The 20979-nt window shown below is 37.9% G+C and overlaps 1 protein-coding gene and 1 long non-coding RNA gene across 5 annotated transcripts in view; both read left to right on the forward strand.

Annotated features, from left to right (window-relative positions):
- Nucleotides 1–20979, forward strand: part of LOC147604525 (uncharacterized) — a 63322-nt gene that overhangs the window by 41982 nt on the left and 361 nt on the right. The window lies entirely within an intron of this gene.
- On the forward strand, nucleotides 11872–15956 carry LOC147604526 (uncharacterized). The gene is made up of 3 exons (XR_015265357.1): nucleotides 11872–14875; nucleotides 14992–15263; nucleotides 15438–15956. It is a non-coding gene; the product is annotated as an uncharacterized LOC147604526 (long non-coding RNA).

Consider the following 20979-nt stretch of genomic DNA (forward strand, 5'->3'; position numbering starts at 1 on the left):
GAATGGCTTTACAGACTAGGTTATCCTTTGTAAAGGAGCTATTTGGATAACTCAACTTGGAAGAAAAAAGGATCCAGCTTTAAGGCACACACGATGAGATCACCTGTTTTATGTTTGATTTAGGAAGAGCATTTCATGATACCGAGGGTATAGTAGAGGTAATTCTTTGTGATGTTCTTCTTTGCTTTTCTTTAGAGAAAGATACAAGTTTTTTTTTTGAACTTTTAAATTTATTATGTGAATCTAAAAGATTTGCTTGATGGATTGTCTTCTAGCATAGATCATTGTATAATTCTTGTGCTTGGTAGAGTATTTGTTTTTTAAACATTCTTATAGGCTTAGCAAAGTATAGTATGAGGAGTGAGGAGACAACATGTTGAGTATTTAAGGAAAGGTCATGTTTAGCCTAGTAGCTCTTTTTGGGCTAGTGAAGAAGAATGATTCTATGCATGAGCTCTTTGATTAACTTCAAGAGCTAAGTAATGATCAAGGTATCTTCTGCTATGCATCAGGTTTGAGGATGTACTTAAAACGGCTTCCAAAGCTTTGGTAGGATGTTTTGAGTTTAAAGTTATACCTTTTGGTTTGATCGGTATCTTGGGGCCTATCTAGGAAATAAGTATCTCTTCTCTGTAAAAGAAGTGAAGTATCTTGGAGATCTTATATCCTAAGGAGGAATCTGCATGGATCATGAGAGGATTGGATATATTTTTAAGTGGCCACACCCCAAGAATGTTTAGGAAGTTCTAGTCAGTTAAGATTCTATTATATAGACTATATGAACGTGGTTGTCTCAATTAACAAGAAACATCAATGCATGTGAAATGGTTTTGAGCATTGGTTAAGAGGGTTAAACTTGATTAGTTCCTTTTAGGATATAGCTTAAGGTTAGTTGGGAGTGGTTATCTGCTATAGTGGAGGGGGAGCCCTTGATCTTTCTGCTATCCTTCTATTTATATTATAAAGAGTTGCCTTTGGCTTTAACAATAGGGAGTGTGTAGAAAGTCCTTACACATGAGTATAAAATAATTGAAAAAGCCTTTGCTTGGAATCGTAAAATTGAAAAGCTTAAGCTACTTATAATGGTATCTTGGGTGTTGAAGACATAAGATATGAATGAGTGTGTTGCGATCGAAATTGATTCAAGTGATAATGGTGTAGAAGAGATTCTTTCATAAAAAGACAAATGCTTGCATTTGAAAGCAAAAAGTTGGGTTGTCTATAACAAAAATATTAAAAATACGAGAGTCTGAATCCCAAAAATCCCTACATTAGATAGAAGGTGGCCATGATTGAAGAAGGGAGAGAGAGAGAGAGATGAGAAATATGGAAAGGTGCACAATATGCAATGATTTATATCCACAGTGTCCAGACGGTGGCTAGTGCTTCCAAGAAATAAGAGGCTCGTTCCAAAAGATTTTTCTTTGGGACAATCTTCTCGATAGCTTCCCTCGTCTAGACCGGAGAACCACAAGATAGACATCCTTCTAAGCTTGGATTCCCCGAGCACATTTTCATACCGCCTGTCCAAGGCAATGGAATCAGAGTTAGACCGCCAACTACAAGAGTTGTTGCAATCCAGCTTCATACGCCCTAGTGTGTCGCCATTTGCAGCCCCGATCTTGTTCGTCAAGAAAAAGGATGGTTCTTTCTGATTGTGTGTCGATGATTGTGCACTCAATAAGCTGACTCTCAAGAGTAAAGTTCCTGATGCCTCGAATAGATTACATTCTTGAGAGGTTGAATGGGGCTAAGGTGTTCTCAAAACTAGATTTGAAGAGTGGGTACCGTGAGGTTACGATTGTTGAGGGGGACATTCCCAAGATAGCCTTCTGTACACAACGGGCCCACTATGAATTTGTGGTCATGCCTTTTGGCTCGACGAACGCCCCAGCCACATTCAATCGAATGATGATGCGGATATTCAGGGACTTGATTAGAAAGCGTGTGTTTATATTTTCGAACGACATACTGGTATTTTCAGCTACGGTTTAGCTGCATGGCATTGATGTGGAGAAAGTCTTGAAGTTGCTGGAAAGCAACAAACTCTATGTCAATGAGAAGAAGTTAGAGTTAGATATCAATTAGTGCCAAGGGCATCTGACTTGACCCGACCAAGGTGGTCGAGATAGTCAATTGGAAGATACCACAAGCAACATACGATATTCGATCATTTATGGGTATATGTTGGGCATATTCCACTCACATTGACAAGGTTTCTTACCTCTCGGCGGATCTTATAGATTTGCTTAAGGGTCCAAATGACTCCATGAGCGTTGGAGGCATTCAAGAACCTCAAGGTGGTTTTGTTAGAAGCTCCTTATCTTTCGCTTGCCTGATGGGACAAGCCGTTCCAAGTAATCACCGATGCGAGTGATATCGCGATTGGAGTTGTTTTACAAACAAAATGGCCATCCAATAGCTTGCATGTCCTATAAGTTACTTCTCGTAGAAAAGAATTACTCAATCTATGATTAGGAACTCCTAGCAAGAATTCAAGCCCTGAACATTGGAAGCATTTCTTTTATGGACAAAATTTGAGGTTCGCACTAAGCGTCAGGCATTATGTTGGATTTAGACAATGCCAAGTGCACAATGGAGTCATCGTCAGCACCGTTGAAGCCAAATTTTCTAGCAATTCGCTGACATGATCGAGTACCTTTCAGGAAATGCCAAGCCAGTGGTGGTCGATGCTTTGAGCAGGAAGGGAACAATGACTTTGATTCAAAACACTAGACTATACATTGGTATTAGAGCTTAGGTCATCCTAGGACAACGCTTAGCTTACGTTTTGTGCATGTTGAATTAGGGTTTGCATTTTAGGGTTTGTAGGCGAAAATTAGGGTTTTCGTATTTTGTATGAGTTCAGTCCTAGCAATAGTGTTTTCAACCCTAGATTCAATGTGGAAAGTGGAAAGACCAAATTAGGGTTTTCATTTCTAGGGTTTGAGCCCATTTTTGCATGTAGCATAGGTTGCATGTAGGGTAGAATTTGCATAAGACTTGGTCTAGGTCTAAGCTAGGTAGGAAAAGACTTCTTTTGCTACTCCCTCCACCAAAACGTCACCTCGATGGAGAGCAATGATGCTTGGGAAGAAGAGTTACGGCGTGAGTATGAGACTATGTAGAGTCGTCAGAGATGGGAAGATGAAGAATGATACAAAAGGAAACAATAATGCCAAGCCTAGTACGAACAAATCATTGTCGAGTATAGGCAACAACTCATAGAAGAGGACCATCGACAATGCAAGAAAGAAGCACATCAAGTAAAGGTTCATGAAGAGGCGCGGCAAGGCCAGCTTCTATACAAGCAAAGTTGGGCACAACTCAAGGAAACATGGGCACGGTTCATGGCAGTATCAATAAAGGCCAAGGAGGAATCACCTAGGGTTGTGAAGCAGCCCATGACTGAGAGCGTTGACGCAATGAAAAGAGAGCTTCTAAGACAAGAGGTCTGAACAGATGTGATCGTAGAAAAAGGTGAGGTGCCATTACTCAAGATGCACATGCCAGAGCCGGAACCAGAACCCAAGCCAAACCTAGAGCTAGAAGCCCAACCAGACCAGAACCATAGATCAAGCAGGTGGATCTCTCCAAATCCTATTTGGAGGAGGATGAGGTCGTCCCGACAGTTTCACAGGATCTTCCAGAAAATCTCTCCAAACTTGAGGGGGAGGAAGAAGCTACATGTAATTCAGAGGATCGAGAGACCGATCCAAGGAACTTGAAGACCAAGTCAAAGAGCTTGGGGATTGAGCTGGTGATATGATCGGTGGTCTTCAAGTGGATCGAAATGGAATCAGAGCAAAGGTTTATGGATTACCCTAGTGCTCCAAGCTTAGCAGGAGGGGATGTCATGTGCATCCATTAATCTCGATGCTCGTAGACATGTATATTCTCATTAGCAAATATATGGGCAGATTTAGAGCGGATTTGCAGCCATGCAGGCTCTCCGAAGTGCCCAAGACATAGCCCAGTGGTTGGGACACCTTTTAGGCATAGTATGGACACAAAATATGACTTTTTGGACAATATTTTGTGGGGAAACCAACTTGATTATGAATTCATACCTTTTCCTTATAAATAGGATCATTAGGCATTCACTAGAATCATCATTCAAAGATTAAGAGGATCCATTTGTCAGAGTCTGCAAGGCAGCAAGGATACATTGGTAGATCAGCGAGAGCTTCTCTTGTCCGATTGCAAGTAGAGGGCTACAGGGATCTTTGGTATGCATCATGAAGCTATGAACCAGTAAGATCGCTGTATATATAGCATGTTTTGGCAATATACAATAGATTTAGTCTATCTCTCCTTGCCTTTTGTCTTTGTTAAACATAAGATTAGTGTTAATCTTCTTTGCTTAGCTTTAATCATGAACACGCTTCCGCAACGCATGTTACAACACACACACAGACAACATGGATCTCTTTCATCCCCCATAGTTGCGGTGTAAACCCTAAACTCAGCAATTGATATTAGAGCTGGAGTAAGCTACAGAAGCCATACAACTTAGGGTGTGATCCTCTGCGTTCTACAGTTGACCTCAGCGAAGATGTTTGCGACCTGCCCTTGCGCGGTTGAATCGAGCTAGGTGGCCTAGCATTGTCTTCTGTCCACCCAGTTGGTGATACTATGTTGCTGCGCCTCGATGTCCACGCACCTCCAGCTTGTTGCCGTCACTATTCGCATAGCTGGTTCCTCGTTTGCTACACTCTAGCACTGAAATAATTATTAAATAAATAATAAATAATATTCTTTAAATAAACATCAAAACATAAATTATTTATAATATACACATCTTCAGTCGACTGTCTTAGTGATTGTGTGCTACTTTCTCCAATGCTTAGTTCTTTAACTTACAATATTTTGGGGCTTTGAGTTCTTTTCATCAAATTAAGACCTCAACACCATCCATAATTTGGGGTTTTTTGCAAAATCAACTTGTTGCTGCATGGATCTCAACAGAAATGCAATTGCCTTTGAAAAATTCTCTGGGCTACATGGCAAACAAAGATCCGACTTCCTCTCATGTGAGATGTAGTCTGGATGTGGTCAAGGGCATTGAAGAAGAGCCTAAAGGAGAAGAGGGATCCTCGGCAATGCAAGCTTAGAAGGACAAGAACGACAAAGCACTTGCACACATCGGCTTGGGACTAGCTAACAACCTCATACAACATCTTGACAAACTGGCCAAAGGGAAAACTTGAGAACCGGTTTAGAAAAAATTTTCAAGATTTTTTTTCCAATATGAAAATAAAAGAAGCTCAAACTCTATAAGGACACTTGAGCAATCTAGGCTCAGTTTATCAATAGCTCACTGCCCTTAAGGCCGAAGTTGATGAGGACGACATGAAAGCAGTACTTCTATCTAGTAGAGAAGAGATCCCTAAGTATGCAGAGATCCTCATTGTTTTTAGAGTGGCCTGTGAAATGTCATATCGGGTTGCCATCCTCATTGATGAGGACCGTTGCTAGATTTGAAGTAGATAATGCCTTTAGGTCAAAGATGAACGGCAAGGAGAAACCAAAAATTATGGACACTCCGAAAATATGTGCTTCAAGTGGAATAAGCAAGTTGAAGATCATGCAAATCTGGTAGAAGAAGACGATAATGGAGATCAAGATGTACCAAAGACATCCACAACACTGGAGAACGTCCTCACATGTATGAGTAATATTTCTCTTGAAGGGGAAGATTATGATTGGGCATTCTAAATTTCCTAAGAGTCAAGGGTTCTGTTATTCTTGTAAGCCTTTTTTTATAGAAGGCTCCATGTTTTTCACATATCCCTACTTAGAGCTAGAGAGGATTGTTTGGGTAGACTAATGTAGGCACAATCATGTGTAGGGAAGCTCTTATATCATGCTTGACAAGATAGTTTCAAGGTTGGTACAGTGTGTTCTTTTGTATCACATGTGTAGGTAAGAGCCCAATCACAATGGCTATTGAAGGTCTTCTCAAGCATCTCCACCTTCAGGGGTTTGTTGGATATTTGGAGTGTAGTAGTAGGGGGAATGCCCTCTTTGGTGTGAACACCCTCTATATTTGTGTACTTGTTATGAGAATGTGGACACTTCCTATGAGTCATAGAATAAGTGTGCCGTATATGTGTCTCTCCAGTGTGACGTGTCCAGCTATGTGTCATTACTGTGTGTGTGTGTGTGTGTGTGTCCAGTATGTGACATGTGTCCAACTATGTGTGAAAAAGATAAGGCTACTTCGTAGCCTACCAAAAGCATTGTACTTGGTGAAGAGTTCAATGACTTATATCAATTTAGTCATGATTGAGTCGTTCAATTCTCTGTCCCTTGAGCTTTGTCACATTTCTCTCTATCTCTCTCTGTGCACGCACGCACACACACACACACACACACACACACACACACACACACACACACACTTACACACACACACACACAACATGCATCTCTTTCATCCTCCATAGCTTAGGCTTATACCTATGTAAAACCTTAAATTCAACATATGCTTATGATGACTAAATTAACAAAATTTAGAGTCTATGCTTTAGGGTGACGACAATGTCAAGAAATGAACAAGAATCAAATTTTGGCGTAGTTCTTAGGAATGAACTTTGGTCATTTGCATGACAGCCTAGCCAATGCCATATAGTGAGTTAAGTGATTTGGCCATCATTTCAAGTGTTCTCATGATTGTGTGGCTAGACCTTGAGGTGAAAATAATAGTCTTGATAGGATAGTTCTCTCGCAAGGCCACCAATAATGTTGTACAAAGACACAACAAAAAAGCTTGGGATATCCATGTGTGTGACTAAGTTAATACCTCTAGTAATAGTTACTAGGAGAGAGAAAATATAGGAGAAACTAAGGTGCAAATGAGTTTTAGACTTGGACAGTTGGACTGAATTGACATGTTTCAGCTTACTCTTACTCTCTACTTTCCCTCATATGGTTGATTCTTGTTGTTGCTCTCTATTGTTATGACCCTCTTAGCTATCTAATGAACTATTATATTCAAGATTTTTAAAGTTTTTTTTCCAGACTAAACGATTGAAGCTTTTCTTCTCCTTGTCTATGGTCAAGGCTCTTGTTGGAAACCTATCCTAAGAGTCAAATGAAGTGTGAGATTAGATAGAATATTAGTATCTAGAGAGCATGCAAAGTCAACATCTCGTGTAATTAAATTTACTTATACTTGTGCTACCTTTAAGTCCTTTCCTTATTGTGATGAAGAGGAATCTATCCTCTATCAAGGCCAATTTCTATGAGATTTTTGTTATGAGACAAGAGAAGAGTGTATTGTGATGCAAGATAGACATTCCCTCACTTTTACTCTATAGAAATTTTGTGATGGAAGATAGAGATTTGTTTTCTCGTAGAGTTTGTGAAAGATTTAATTCTAAATTACAAGCCTCCAAATCCCAATCATCATTTTAATTTTTATTAATTGAAATGTAGCATTTCACATTCCTTGTAATCTGGATACATTGACTTACTGCCAGAGTATAAGTCTGTTATTACAAAGTGAGTATATCAAAGTTGGATTGGTTAGTCTATGTAAATGCCAACCCTCACCTCTTGGAGATGCTCAAAAGGCATATAGTGTTTGAGGGAAGCGATGTGTTGTAGTGGAAGATTAAGGAGATGCTAGAGTGTTGCATGGAGTAAGAAGAACACATCAATATGTCACTTATCCAAATACATATTGATGAGCATATGACAAATGTTTTTTTAAAGAGAATGAAGCATCCTTTCGACGTGTCAATGTATGCGCATAATCAAGGGTTGTTGCGCATGCGTTTTCTCATGTACCCTTGATTCAAAAATGTTGACAATTCATTTAGTTCATGAAGATATAGAGCTAGGAGTTTGTGGTGATGCTAGCCAGACTCTTCCCACTAATGATCACAATAGTGAATCTTTTGAGGAAAAGGTGCTAAGGCAACAAGAAATCTCCGCTTCTGATATTGATTTAGTTGGAGAGTCTACTCCTTGAAAGTTGGGATTTTCATTTATTGATGGTACTTGATTTGGCACCTTGGATGCGCTTTTTGTATCTAATGCATTTGCGATCTACCATTTGGTGCGCGTTCAAGGGTTTCAATTTTGATTATTATCTCATAGCTAGAGCCAGCTTGAAATTTAGCTCTATTTTCATTAACTAATTTGAATTTTCACTCTTAGCTTTAGCTTGATAATGCCTTTTATGCCATTTAGTAGACACTTCAGTTTAAGATTTAACCCTAAAAGACTACATTGGGGAGTTTGGGAAAATCTCATTACTTTGGGAATTTTCTTCTCAATCTACTTTTTGGTGTAGCATGAGTATACCATTTCCAAAGTTGTTGGAGAATGTGGATTTAGAACCTACTCTTCAAGATCTTTTCAACGATATGTCACATGAGGGGGTTTTGACAAAATCTTAAGGATTCACCATTCCTCCCATTTTTTTGATCTTGCAAATGGATTTTCCCAAACTCCCTAGTATGGTCTTGTAAACTTAAGAACATCTCTTTTTCTCTATATCTTTCATGGTTATATATTATAGTGTTACTTCAAATACTTTCTGTTTTATTTATAAGAGACAAGACAACAAAACACAATCTTTTTACAATGTTATGAAAAGAAAAATAGATGAAATATTTCTTACGATTATGCCTTCTTTGGTGCTCGAAAGATGCACATTCTCATGCTTCCATGCTCTAAGCGCATGTTTCAACCTATATAATTCACCCTTGACCTTGATATATCTCTTTATTGACATTGTCTTCTTGATGAGTAATCCATGGTGTTATGAAAGTAAAAATGTACTTGTACCATATGGACTCCAATCCTAGGCTTGCGAGCGTAGTTCTTCTCTTAAAAATTATCATACAAAGCCTCATCTCTATAGCATACAACTAACATTGAAAGAATTAAGATGAGATTAACGTAATTTATCATGGATTAATGCAATGATGCTTGACAAACACAGTAGACAAGGGATAGATTTAACCTAATCGACCATGTATTGGTATGAATGTAATTTACAATGAATGGAAAAGCAAACCCTAGAATGGTGTGCTTTAGTGATGATGTTGCAGATGATGTCTGTACTCACGGTTTGTTGGCTGCTTGAGCACATGCCTAAACTCTGGATGAACACCTCTTAGGTCCTTGCCCTCTATTTTATAGTGTATTACGGGTTGGTTGGCTAGCCTTTAGGGTTGGTTGGCTACCAACTCCAAACATAGTAATGCAAATATCCAAAAATAATAAAAGTATCCGCATTGGCCCTTGGACCAAATACAATTAAATGGTTGAAAATTTGTAAAAATGACCAAGAATCGGTTGTGAACACCCTTTCTAAAGTGGCTAAATGGTAGAGACATGTCCACACCACATGTGTGCATATGGTATCTTCCCTGGCTCCACTTGGAGCAAGCTGCACATGATGCTCTTGTGCTCAACCCAATTGTGGACTCAGAATCCAACATTGATATCTCTGCCATTGCCTTTTTTGGAATTGTTGACTTTAGAATTGACCCCTTTGCCTTTGGATACTCACCTAGCATTTTAGACTCCTTCAAAACCTTTGGAATTGTTGAAGCACTCAGCTCATTCTCCTCGAGAGATTCTAAGAGACATGCTAGAACCTTGAAAACTGGTATGAGAACTAAGATAGAATGTACTTCCTCTGTTGTTATCACCTTGAAGCTTGGCAATACCTGCACCTTAGGATCATCCTCTGAAATGCGCTCCTTACATGGAAACTTTGTTGTCGATGCCACTTCGCTCTTGTATACGGCACACTCAGACACTCCCTCTTGATGAGCTTCCTCCATGGGTGGACTCACCATTTTACTGTTGCCTTTCTTGATTGAATCTGTTGTTGATATGTTGCCAACTAGTTCTCCCAACATTTTCGTCAATCAATGAACTCTCTTTCTATTATGGAAAACATATTCTTGATGATTTGCTCCAAAATCACCAACCATCGAGCTGGCATTGTCTTGATGGCTTTCATAGATAGTTGATCATGACTTGAATTAACTGATTTTGACGGGCTGAAGAATGTGTTTGCTGTCCACACAAGCCGCCCTGCTCCACCAACCATTGTCGCGTTTGTGAGATGTGTTTCCTCTTCTTGAAGTTGCCATGAAGTGTGTTGGCTTACAGCGTGAAGAAGATCTGTGTTATATGTGGCTGCGGCTACCTAATGATGAACGATTTTCTCCTAATAATGGCTTGGTAAAATTGGTTGCAACAAGAAAAATACAAACCCTAATTGGTTGCTTATGCGAAATTGTAGCAATTCAAAAACACACCCTAAATTGATCGTTGATGCAAAAACGGAAATCCTAAATTGGCTACTGATGCAAAAATGCAAACCTTGATTGCATAGGATCTTGCTCATGCTCTTACACCAATGTAATATGCAACTAACAACGGATGACTTAAGATGAGTCTAACGCAAGTAATCACGAATTAACACAATGATGCTTGATACGCACATTAGACAAGAGAGAGATTTAACCTAATCGACTATGTGTTGATATGAATGTAAATTACCACGAATGGAAAATCAAACACTAGGATGTGACGTTTTCCTCAAGATACAAATAATGCGAATGACATTGAGAAGTCGTTAAGTTGTTGGAGGCCCACTATCTTTGAGCATATGCCTTAATAGGATAAAGATTTGAGGGTATAAATATTAAAATACAATATATATTTGTGTACTCTCTCTCTCTCTCTCTCTCTCTCTCTCTCTCTCTCTCTAGATATCACATGGTTGTAACTTTGGTCTCATAGGTCACTTTGGCCTTTTGAAGACGTTAATATAACATTTCATTTCATTTCTCTCTCTCTCTCTCTCTCTCTATATATATATATATATATATATATATATGTATATATATATGTATGTATGTATGTATGTATGTATTTTTTTATTTAAAAAAAAATTCTTTCATAAATAATAATTATATTAAAAAATACAGTCTTGTATCCCAAAGGACATTCTCAATTGGGTCTTAGTGCGGATTCTTATGGCCAAGCCCTAATCTAAGTGGATAGCTATTTTTAAGCTTTGTATTATGATGTTTCGTTTGTGAATCTACCTATTGGAATTAAATCTTGTTAAAATTTTAAATTTAAAGATTATGGAGCTAACTATGCTGATTTTGGAGTTTAAAATAATATGGGATTGTTTTAGAAATATTTAAGTAAGCTAAAGTTTCCTTGAAAAGAAAGTGTACATAATGGTAGATTGCTTTTTAACTCGATCCATTTGATTCTCAACCCAATTGCTCTATTATGTCTAATTATTATTTAAATTATGCTATTTGAATTTAATTTACCAATTTTTGCTTAATTATACTTATTTTTTTGTTTGATTGCCACGAACATTTAATCCACGAATTGGTCTAAATTTATCCACATGATTGATTGTGCTTAATATTTCACTTGATTTTATTTGACTTAGTAATCATGACTGGTCTTATCTAGTTGTGATTGATTTTTATCCAATGTGGCCAAAGTTTTTCGATTAAGATGGCTTTGATCAAGTTATGCTAAAACATGTTTAATTTTTCTCAATTAAGGGCGATTTTGATCAAATTGTGCTCAAAATATGTGATACAAAATTGTTATGTTTAAACAATATGTTTATGTCCTTGCATTTGTAAGCCAACCAAATGATATACTAAATTACCTTGGGTGGAAGGTATGCTTAGATGAGATGAAGTTTATGTGGCCCCTGTATGTAAGATTGCGACTACATCTATATCAGAATGTATTTCATACCTTGAAATTCACAAGATGTTTTCATGTATGAAGCACATTTATTCTCTCTTACTTAATTAATTTAAATTAACTTTAAAATTGAATTTTAAAGTTAATTTTAAATTAATTTTAAAATTGAATTTTTACCCATCCGAAAGGATGGACAAGGGTCAAAAGGGTAGGTAAATATGCATGTTCATTTGGCCAAGGGTTGGTCAAAACGGTGACATGGTCATCGTTTTTTGACTAGGGTTGGTCAAAAAGGTGGATAAGGTTCAAAAGGGAAGACTTATGGATGCCCTTTGGACAAGGGGTGGTCAAAAGGGCATTAAATTGCACTTGAGTTTCCATAATAAATTGAGTCTATTTTCAATTTATTGATTATTGGAAATTGGTTTTGTTGGAGTGGAGATCAAAGTAGCAACACACATAGATGCAATAAGCAAGAAGAGATAGATGAAAGCGGAACACAAGTAGATTGATGAGAATGAGTGAAGTACACACACACACACATAAGAGGGTGTACATACGTTCATTATTACCCTATGTCCACATATCACCACCATATAAATGGCTACAAACCTCACCTATAGTGATGATGTGAACATGTACAGGGATCATGTGGCTGATCAATCCCCAAATGGCAATAAGCTCAAAGCTTTGCGAAAAGCTTCAAACTTCTCTTGTGAGAGCCTTCGTGAACATATTTGCCACATTGTCGTGTGTAGAGACATAAGTCGCACTAATCTCTCCTGTAATGGGCCTCTCCCTAACATAATGATAATGCATCTCAATGTACTTTATACGAGCATGAAACATAGGCGTCATCACGACAGAGCTAATGCACTTTGGCTGTCAATGAAGATGGAGGTGGGAGATTGCTATCCAATACCAAGATCTGTCAAGAGGTGTCTAAGCCATATACATTTCATAGTTGCTGTAAAAGCTACCTTGTTCTTAGCTTCACAGCTCAAAGTGGCCATTGTCGGTTGCTTCTTGTTTAGCCATGATATACACAAATTACCAAGGTGAAAGAAAAAACTACTAGTGGACAGTTGGTGTCATAATATCCAGCCCAATCGAAATCACTGAAAGCATGCAATTGATTATTACCTCCCTTAGCATAGAATAGGCCAAGGGAGTGAGTGCCATGTAAGTTTCTAAATACTTATTTTGTAGCTTGCCAATGCTTACTTTCAAGATTGTACATAAACCTACTACATAGATAGATGAAGCACCCAAACAGCCTGCTGATAAAGTGATGCATCAAATGGTTCAGCTGTCTCTTGGAGACTAAGCCTAGCTCATGTCTCTACTAGTGTATTAACAAGCTTACAGTCTTCAAGACCAAACTGTGTAAGCAACCTTTGTATGTACTTTGACTGCAACATCACAATATCATCACATTGCATAAGTTATATGTCCAAATAATAATGTAATGAGCCTAAATTTCTCATTTCAAATGACACATGTAATTCAACCTTGAAGGATGACATCTTCTTCTCATTAGGTCCTTTGAGCAAAATGTCATCAATATATAAAACGATGACTAAAAAACAATCTTTACTCCTCTTTGCATAGAAGATACTCTCAGTTGGATTGTTACAAAACCATTTGTAACCAAGTATAAGTTTATCTTCTTATACAATGCTATGGAAGCTTGTTTAAGTCCATATAAAGATTTTTGTAAACCAATTAATGTACATTCTAATCACGATCTGTTGGGAATGCAATAACACACGTGATCGTAGTCATAGGAGACGTGGGTGCAAAGGTCAATTCATAATCTATGCTATTCGCTTGAGCATAATCCTTGGCAACAAGTCTTGCCTTATAGCGGTCAACGCTACCATTAGCTTCATGCGCTTAAGCTTATAAACCCACTTTATATCAATGGCATTCTTACCATAAGCTAGATCTGCTAAATATCAAGTGTCACTTTTGAGGATTGTGTTGTACTCAGCTTGCATGGTCTGCATCCAATGATCATTTTCCTGTGCTTCTTCAAAGGGAACATGTTTTTCTTCACTGCACATACTAGCAATGATAGCATGATCCACAAAAGAATAAGATGCATGATGAGAACGTGCACATGTCCTGCTAGGTAAAGGAATAACTTATTTGTTGTCCCACAATGTGCTTGTTAGCACCACTATCAAAGTATTAGACATACTGATTTGTCATTAACATGCTTACATTATGGGTAGAAGGATCATAATTGTAGTGCATAATGAAGGCCCAATCATCTTGTGCATAGTCCGCTGACTCCTCCTTTTCAACACTTAGTGCTTATGCATTAGTCACATCCATGCTTGACTCTTTCTTCTTCTCATTCTCGAGCCTTTTTCTACATTCATTGATATAATGGTCAACTTTTGATAGTAGTTATATTTTCCTTTCTTAGGCTTATCTCCCTCTTCTCATCAGCATGCTTTCTAAAAGACTGAGCTAATTATGCCTTTAGCTTATAATCGCCTTGAGCAAAGGCTTTGCCTTTACCTTTTTGATTGGTAGTAAATGCTTGATCTCCCACATGCATGCTAGTTCGGTTTTGCCAAGATTGCTCTTCTTGCAAGAGCACCGCGATCAACTTACTAAGAGCATTGGGGTTACCCTTCATCATGAGCGGAAGTGTAAGTGTAAAACTCTTGGTATGAATCTAGTACAGTAGACACAAAAGAACTGGTCAAATAGGTCTCAGCAATACATCCCAACTGTTCTCTAATATCTTTAATTCTTGTGAGAAACTCATCCATTAAATCTCCCTCATTTATATGCTCAGAATCTAATTGCTTACGTAAGTAGACCACTTGCAGCAAGCGCATCCCAAGCTTTCTTCACAATTTTACATGAGTGAATATGATGAGTAATGCTCCTTTTCATTGAAAGTGTCACTAATACATGTGCATGTGCATTCTTGTCGTAGAAATGTAATGCTTGAAAAAAAAACGTTTTCGGTCCAAATCTCTTTCTTTTTACATCCATGATACTTAATACTGATTGGTGGAACAAAGTGGAGAATTTGGTGAAGACTCTTCGACCCATCTATAGTATGCTACGTCTCACTGGCACCATTTATGAGTTCATGGACAAGATTGGAGAGGCCCTGATACTCGTCTCTAGAGAGGTAAGCAAAATTTTCATTTCACTTTTTATTCTTTTTTTGCTTGAGTTTGGAGTCAGATGGACTCTTTGATTTTAAAATTAAGTGCAAATCTTGATTCACGGTCATATCTTTTCAAGGGTTGATCAAAATCACAAAGGTGTAAGATTGTCAATGGGATTGGTTCCATAGGCTTATTAAAGTTATTGCCCACATCTTGTATCCCTTATGCAAAAATAAGGAGTAATTCATCAATCAAGAACTCTATAGAGGAGAGAGGATGATATACATTACCAAACTTACAAGAGGCGATGTTGATGTAATGGAAAAGATTGAGGATGAGCAACTCAAAGGATGACTAACATCGCCAAACTTTCGAGAGGCGATGTTGATGTAATGGAAAAGCTAGAAGGTGAGCAGCTCATGTATCAATATAGAAGGTTCAACTACATCGTGAATCTTGGTGGAATAAATATGGAATTAATACTTCCAAATTGGTCAATAATTGCCATTACATTTGTCATAGTCACATTTTTTGTCCTAACTCTTCTTAAAGTCTTCTTATAATGCTACTCTCTTTTTGCAGAGAAGCATTACCATGAGTTTCCTCTCTCAAGATTGCAATAATGGCTCTTACATGAGAAAGTAGAATACATGGGCCCTCTTTCGTACAAAGAAGAGAAATAAGCTTTCCATTGCACACAATTGGAAAGATTAATATATTGCCATTTCAATCTCTGAGTCCTTGAGCAAAGGGTAATCTCATTAAGACACACAAGTTAATCCATAGAAGATTGGCATAGAGAAGAGCAAGGAAATACTAGACATAACATTAGAGGAGCATTTTGTTTTGTGAGAAGATCACAACACGTACTTATATGACCTAATCTCACGGAGAACTAGGTATTGTAAGTGCTAGCACCAGTGCTTGAACTCGTTGATTATAGTGACTCGTCTTTGAGATTATTGAGCGAGGGGATACACATGATGGGACTAGTTAAAAGCCTAGGCAAATAGCTTGCTAACTTATGTCCTATAAACAATAGCTTTTATTTTTAGCTTTTTAGCTATGTTTTTCATTTATGGCATTCTGAGATTTCATTTATTACATTATTTATGATTGAACTCAAATAGTGAGTCTATGGTATTCATGATTAATTATCAATGGTCTTATGGTTTATTAATGATCTCAATTCTCAAACATAATACTAAATGTTTTGTATGCGTTTTGAAGGCTTATTTTGGCATCATTTATGTGCTTACTATCTCAAAAACATGTGCTAGGGTTAGGATGTAGTTTTTACCTTGTACAAGACTCTTATGAAACATTTCAAAAACGTTCAAACTAGGACTAGCTTCAAGTTTACGAAACATTTTAAAAATGTTCAAAACTCACAAACGATTTTGAAACTCTTGGTACATACGATTGAGAGAGATTTAGAAACATGAAAAGATAGAAGCGTCATTTCATCTCCTCCTAAATGTCTTGTGGTATTGAGGTGGATTTACAAACATGCACAGCAAGACCAAGTGACTTTATGCTTTTCATTTCATGTTGTTGCTTATTATTTTCAACCATTCTTATCATTTTAGTTCGTTGGAGCTCCAAATCTATAATTTGCAGCTCCACAAGCTCTCTTGTTGCAAATCATGCATCTACCTGACTACTCTTGTTTTTCGCCACCATAGCTTATGAATCCTTTTTGCTAATACTGGTACAAGGGGGAGAAGAGTATTCAAGAAGGAAATCTTGATATCCAACCGATATACATTCCAACCATGATATACACTGCCATCAATGCAATAATATGCCTGATAATAGTCATACGAGATGTGAGTGCTCTTGAGCACAACCTTCTATAACAAGTCTTGCTTTGTAGTGACCAACGATACCATCAGCTTCGTACTTAAGCTTATAAACCCACATCAAGAGAGATGACAAACTAGAGAGCGAGTGAAGTACACGACTGAATATAATATGATAGTTTGTTGATTCATTCAATGGAGTACAAGTATCTTTAAAGATTTAAAGGTTGACCTTTTGACATCATTGCTTATGTCATAGCACACACAAACATCTAGATATTGTTTATACCCTCTAAGAGGTGATTCACACACAAACGCACTAGCACACTCATAAGAGTGGGTTCACACACAAGTAAGACCCTAATTCCCAAAAAAACCCCTCTCAAGGGATTACCTCATAGTGTGTCAAGGATACCTCATGGTTTTTGATGCCAAATTGCCGGGTCAAGGATAAATCACATGGCTCTAGTTTCATAGGTCAGTTATGGGATCCCTTGTGTAAGGACAAATAAGGATTAGGTTTCATACACACAACAAAAAAGCAGCACATAACTCAATAGAAAACAACACATATCTTGGACTTTCAAAAGCCCATTCATCATAACGATAATTTGCTTTCTCTGTGGAGAGCTCTGTCTTCTCAATGATATTGGCATCTGCCTTTTTATGAAAGTACTTCTTTTCGTTGTGGTTGTTTTTCCCACAATGCGTGCATGGCTTCTTTGAATAATAGTCCTGAGCATGTTTTTTGTGTACCACACAGAGAATACTTTTTATCTTTGAAGTTCTTCTTTGTGAAGAAGCAGCTGTCTCACCTCTTGCTTCTCTATTTTTTAGCTTTCTTTCTTCTTTGTTGAAGGATGCTATGACCCTTCCGAGGTAAGATTGGGAAAAGGTTCTTTAGTGTGGTGATGAGGTTGCTGTAGTGCTCTTCAATACTGCTAGGGCCACATCTTCTTCCACATTTGCTTGAAGTCCTGCAAGCTAGTTCAGTAGAGAGACTTCATTTTGTCCACATGAGCATTAAAGCTCTCATGTGGTTGCATTTTGAGTCCACATAACTCTATCTGTAAAGAAACTTTGGAGATCTTTACCTAAGCTCCAAAAAGCTTGTCCAGCTTCTCATATGCATCTTTGGGAGTTTATAGATTTGCTAATGGTGTATGAAATTATTAGAGAGACCAAGGGCTATGAGACCAAAGGCTCTTTGGTCTCTAAGTTTCTATGCTTTTTTTTTAATGTATCTTCTTCCTCAAGCATCTTCTCTTCCCCTTTAATGAAAGGCCTTCTCTCATTAGACTAAACTTCAACTTAGTCTACCAGGTGTGGGAACTAATCTTGAAAATCAACCTAGCTAAAAAAAGATGAAGGCGTGGAGCGTTCCTTACGAGAATCAAAGATCTATGTGAATAGATAGTTGTGATTGACATGACTGTGCTCTGCTAAGATCATGCTCCTCACAGTCTAAGGATATTGTTGTTGCGTGAATATGATAGTTTTGGTATACCTTTCACTATTGGTGTCAAGTTGGCTACTCTCGCATTTGAGCAGTAAAGCTCATTTCTTTGCAGTGAGGAGATACGAATGGAGAGTCACAAAGGTGACAACCAAAACTTCTTTGTTAACCAAAAGAAAAAGGGTAAGGATTCTAACTCTTCACATTAACAGAAAAAGGTTAAATGCTTCTACTATAGTAAGAAAACTACAAGAAAGAGCACAGTCAAAGAATGCAAGAAAAAGCAGGTAGATGCCAATAGTGATACTCTCAAGACCAAGGAGGAATTGAATCATGTTACACAAATAGAATCGTTTATTGCTATTGTGTAGTGAGGCAACTAGTGTTGTAGCACATGATGATTCTTAAGATTGGAGCTTCTAAGCATATGACTAGTTGAAAGGATTGATCTTCCTCCTTAAAGCCCATGGGAGATAACATCATGTTAGCGGTGGACACTGACGCAAACTGTCGAATTAAAGATTAGATACTATTTCACCTATATCTAAGGATGGTTGTAAAAAGTTTCTTTCAAATATTTTTTTGGATTCTAGATATAAAAAGGAATTTTATTTATTTCTCGGTTATCATGGACCGTGACTTGAGGATTCACTTTGACAAGAATAAGACAATCTTTCTTGATGGTGATGACAAGGTCATTGCAAAGGGCATTCAAAGAGACAAACATTCTCCAAATGAATGTAGACTCAACAAGAACCTCAAGGAAGAGGTATATGTAGAGCAACAACCACCAAGATTCGTAGTTCCCGATTCTAAAAGCATTGTTTGTAGGTATTAGAAGGCACTCTATGATATGAAACATGCCCTATGACCATGGTACTATAGGATTGATGCTTTCTTTATGAGTATGGATCTCTTACACAACCCTTTAGATACAAATTTGTATGGCTTTTGTGAGCAAGGAATGTTTATGTTCATTGTTGTTGTCTATGTAGATGACTTTATCTTGATAGGGGATCACCAAAAAAGATATCACAAACACAGCGAATGCTTAGTGTATAGTTTGAGATGAGTGATCTTGGGCTTGTGCATTACTGTTTAGGGATTGAGATTTGGTAAAGGTGAGAGAAAATTTTAGCATAAAAATGTTGGTGAGATACTCAAGGCATATGGCATGACCAAATGCAAGGCAGATACCCCATTGGAGGTATCTGCCTTGCATTTCTTAAGTCATTTGTGAAAATAAGTTTATACCTTGTAGATGAGACTTTATATAGGAAACTCATTGGCAACCTTATCTTCTTATAAAATGCTAGGCGAGACATCAATTTTGATTTTTGAGTAGGTTCTCCAACAAGCCTCAAGAGAGTCATTAGAAAGCAACTATGCAGGTGTTGAGATACATCCAAGGAACTCAAGAGCACCTATGATGCAGACAAGACCCTTAGTGTCTTTTGTGACTTAGATTGGATGGGAGATTTGGCGTTAAAATTGGGTATTATTTTCTCTTAATTGTGATTCATTTCTTTGACTAGTAAGAAAGAGTCCATTGGTCCTCTCATTGACAGAGGCCACGTACAAAGCTACATGCTTTCCATCATGCAAAGCATTGTGGTTGAGGATGATTCTATAAGATAGAGGTGTGGTGTAGAAGTAGCCTACAATGTTGCAATATGACAACCAAAGTTGCATGGCCATTGCTGACAATCTTGCGTTTCATGCTCACAGAAAACACATTAAGTTTTAGTATCACTTTGTGCACGTGCTCATCAGGTTCAGGGAGGTCGAGATGGCCAAGTGCTTGACAATAGAAAATTGTGTAGTCATCCTTACAAAGACTCTTATTAAGGACCAAATGTAGTGACATCTTCATTGACTTGGCATCGGACCACCTAGGTAGTTCATCTAGGTGCCAGCTAGCTCATAGGGCCAATGGCCGTGTGGCAGGTGGCACTGACTACAACCCTGGAGTCTACACCACGGATGATGCCATCCATTATGATTATGGACCACCACGGACGACTCTACACCACGGATGATGCCATCCACTGTGATCATGGACCACCACGGACAATGCTTATGATCGTGGACCTACGCAGTCATGTCATGGCTGCCCCACGTATACAAATCTATATAGATACACAACCAACCCCTTCTCTGTACAGTTCATTAGTCATCATGTGAGTTTACTCCCTATTTTCTACTAGCTCCATCTTAGCGCCTTCGGATCATCCATTGAAGCTCCTTTCATAGAAGCACATGGGTGTCGGGCTTTGCCATCCATTGTGTCACTTTAGTAATACAATATTCTTCTTTATCTCTATTATTGTACAATTTGACTTTGAACGTTTTATATGTTGTGAAAGATTTTACTTGCGAGTGTTCCACATGTTTTATCCTCTTACAAAGCTTGGAGGCCATAAATTTAAAGAAGCATTATGACAAGAGGTTTAACTCAAAGCACTCAAAATACTTTGGACTCCTCATTCAAAGTTCTAGAAATGATGCTTGCCAAGAAGATCAAGCATGTTTTTGACATTAAAATCAATTGATTAACTCGGCTTAAGATTGGATGTATAAGATTGAGATGTTCTATAAAAACAGAGATTGCTAAAGCTAGTGAGGCTCTTCACAACATCTTGATAAAACTCATAGCTAAAATAATGCATAAAAATATTATTCATAAAGACATACTAGAATCATGAGAGAATAGTGGTAAGTTTGTTCATGGCACCCACCCCACTTTGAGAAGGAGGCTATCATTCTAATACATTAATAAGGCCACATATATATAATGGCTTGTTGGTTCTAATGGAGTGATCCTCTTTGTCTTGAGCAAGGATGCATGTCCCTCACAACTAATGAT

This window comes from Cibotium barometz, chromosome 61, assembly GCF_041138505.1.
Source record: "Cibotium barometz isolate CiBa-2024 chromosome 61, ASM4113850v1, whole genome shotgun sequence".
NCBI classification, from domain to species: domain Eukaryota; kingdom Viridiplantae; phylum Streptophyta; class Polypodiopsida; order Cyatheales; family Cibotiaceae; genus Cibotium; species Cibotium barometz.